A 3,350-nucleotide genomic window follows, 5' to 3' on the forward strand; every position below is an offset into this window, starting at 1 on the left:
ATAGTTTATTATCCATGAATAAGTAAATAAAGATAGTATTCTTTCCTCATTTCTTGCCTCAACTTGGGTTACAAAGCTATTAATTGAAAGACAGAATAGAGGGTTCTCCCCAAGTATTGCATATCATTGAAAGGATAAAAGGCCTCAGCAGAGACCTGAAAGTTATAGTTCTTTTTTTTTTTTTTTTTTTTTGCCCATCTCACTACCATTTCATATCTTTCCAAGAAAATTGGAAATTAATTCACCCAAGATCTATTACATATCTGGAAATGCTCCTGTGCATCACAGCTTTCAATTTCCTCCAAAATCAAACAGTGATCTAGAATGTGCCCCCACATAGTACCACTGGGCCATATAACTTGAGGAGTACCATCTGTAGTATATTCTGTGTGAAGTTCTCCCATGGAGTAGTGCACGACATTGCCCCAGACTGTGTCCCCATGTTTATGCAAGAGCCAAATGAACAACAGAAGGACAGAGCAACCTCTGGCTACATAAAAAACACTTTTGTTACTCTCACCTCAAAGCTAATGCTAAAATCTCCTTTGGCTATAATACCCAAGGCTGATTGATGGACTTCTCAAATGATTTTGAACACAGAAAGACTTCTTAGGTGACATCAAACATACAGAGACAGAGCTTCTCTAAGACAAACTCTGAACCAGACAACAAAGAAACCCTCAGCCTCCTCTACCAGGTTTGTCACTTGAAGCAACAGTTTTAGGCTGGGTGAAGGTCAGGAACATTGAGAGAAATATTGACTGAGGCACAGAGCACAAGAGAGACTGAAAGTTAAAGATGGAAGAAGGACATATAAAAAATACTCCACTAATCAAACTTCTAAACTCAGCACAAGGTAATATTAGAAAACTTTGAAGTCAGTGACACACTGATGCTAACCATGACAGCCAAAAACCAAACATCATTCAATTCCTGATTAGATTGACTCAGCACTACCACCTGCCTCTCCAACAGATCACCTAGCAGAAGAGATATATGTCCACTTCTAGGCATAAAGAAATTTTGGACCTCAGTCTCTACTCTTTTACATGTTCAATTAGTCGATCAATTAAAAATTATAAGATACACACACACAAAAAAAAAAAAAAAAAAAACAAGGACTAACAACACACTGTCAAAAGACAAAGCAACCAACAGAACCAGACTCAGTGATCAACCAGAAGTTGAAACTATCAAAGAGGAAATTTTAAATAACTAATATCTTAAAGACTCTAGTAGAAAGGGTGAGTAATGTAAAAACGAATGGAAAATTCCAGCAAAGCAATGCATGTCATAGGAAAAAAAATAAAAATGCTAAAAATGGCACATGTTGGAACAGGGATAAAGAATGCCTTCACCTAGTGCTCATGAGACTTAACAAGCCAAGGGGAAAAATCAGTGAACTTGAAAGTAGATCAATGGAAATTACCCAAACAAATACAAAGAGAAAAAAAAGAATAAATAAGAAAAAAACAAAAAAACAAAAAACAGCAAGTAAGACCTGTGGGTCTAACGTGTGTGGAGTAGAAGAAATATTTGAAGAGATAATAGCTGATAATTTTCCAAAAACAATGAAATTCATTAAGCCACAGGTCTAAGAAACTCAGAGTACCTCAAACAGCTCAAATAACAAAGTAAAGAAGGAAGAGGAGGAGGGATAAAAATGAAACTCACACACAACTAGACCAATCAGCTAAGTGTTTCAAAACTAAAGATAAAGAGAACATCTTGAAGAAAAAGAAAATTATGTACAGAGGAATAAAACTAAGAATGATAGCAGGTTTCTCATCTGAAATTATGCAAACCAGAAGATAGTAGAATGACACCTTTAAAAATGGCAAGAAAAAAAAAACAAAAAATTCTAGCACAGAATATCTGTACAATGAGAATGTATTTCAAAAATGAAAGACAAATAGAGGATTTTTCAGATAAACAAAACTGAGAGAATTACCAACAGGCCCATACTACCAAAAAAAAAATGTTAAAGCATATTCTATAGGTTTAAGAAAAACAATGCTAGATCAAAACTTGGAGGGACTGGGGATTTAACTCAGTCAGTAGTGTGCTTGCCTCACATGCACAAGGCTCTGTGCTCAATTCCCAGCACCACACACACACACAAACACACACACACACAAATTTAGAATATGAAGTCAGCAGAACTCCAGAAATTGTTGAAATTAAGTTTTTTCTAGCTCTAGGTGAGCTATTTATAATACAGAAGTCAATCTAGCAGACTCTATTGGTGCCCACCAGATCTCCTTTACTGGGATAATGTACCTTTTCCATCTGGGGGAGGTGGGCAAGGGCACTCTCAGCTCACAGCTGTACTCTTCTGAACTTGCCCTTGGCCTATGGCAGCCTCTTGGACATAGACTATGTAGGAAGCTATGCCTTGTTTCCAAAGGTAGTCCTATGGTTTGAAAGTAGCTCCCAAAATTCATGTGTTGAAAATTTAATCCCCAATGTAATGGTATTGGGAAATTGGACCTAATAAGAATTGATTGGGTTATGAGGGCTCTGCCCTTAGGAATGGATTAATGGTGTTATCACAGGAGTAGATTAGTCATCACAAATGTGTGCTTCTTATAAAAGCAAGTTTGGTCCCCTCTTGCTCTCTCCTTTGCCTTCTCTTGCTTTTCTGCCTTCCACCATGGGATGATGCAGCATGAAGACCTTACCATATGCAGTGCCATGCTCTTGGGATTCTCAGCCTCCAAAACTGTAATCCAAATAAACTTATGTTAATTATACATCATCCAGTCTTGGATATTCTGTTATAGCAGCATAAAATGGACAAAGACAGGTGGTCCATAGCCTATGACTAACAGATGTGGAGGACCAAAAACGCTTGGTCCCTTGCCTCAAGGTGGCATACTCTGTGGTACCATTCATGTTTCAGAGTTCCCTTTGGGGTCAGCTGAGGTTAACTTCCTCTGAATCCACATCTGTGCCTAGTTTATTCATCAGTCTGATCCTGTTCCATCCTTTCTGGTGAGTTCCACCTGAAAATTCTCCCTCACAAACCCCCTTTCTTAGTCCCTGCTTTTGAGGACCCTCACCTAAAGCACTCAACATTTCACCAAAAAGCATAATATTTGCTATAAGCCTTTGTACATGCTGCTTATCAAATGAATAACTTCTCTTCTATTTTTATTTTCCTGAATAGTTCATATCAAGAATGAATATTTTTACAAAAATTTTCCCACATTTATTCATATGATCATATGATGTTTCTCCTTTATTTGGTTAATGTAGTGACTTATGCAGAATTGACTTAGAATTCTTGGAACAAATGCAACTTGGTCATAATTTTTAAAAAAAAATAATTTGCTAATCCATTAACTTAA

This window comes from Marmota monax, unplaced genomic scaffold, assembly GCF_021218885.2.
Source record: "Marmota monax isolate L192 unplaced genomic scaffold, Marmota_monax_Labrador192_F-V1.1 WCK01_AAM20220418_F8-fsc00037, whole genome shotgun sequence".
NCBI classification, from domain to species: domain Eukaryota; kingdom Metazoa; phylum Chordata; class Mammalia; order Rodentia; family Sciuridae; genus Marmota; species Marmota monax.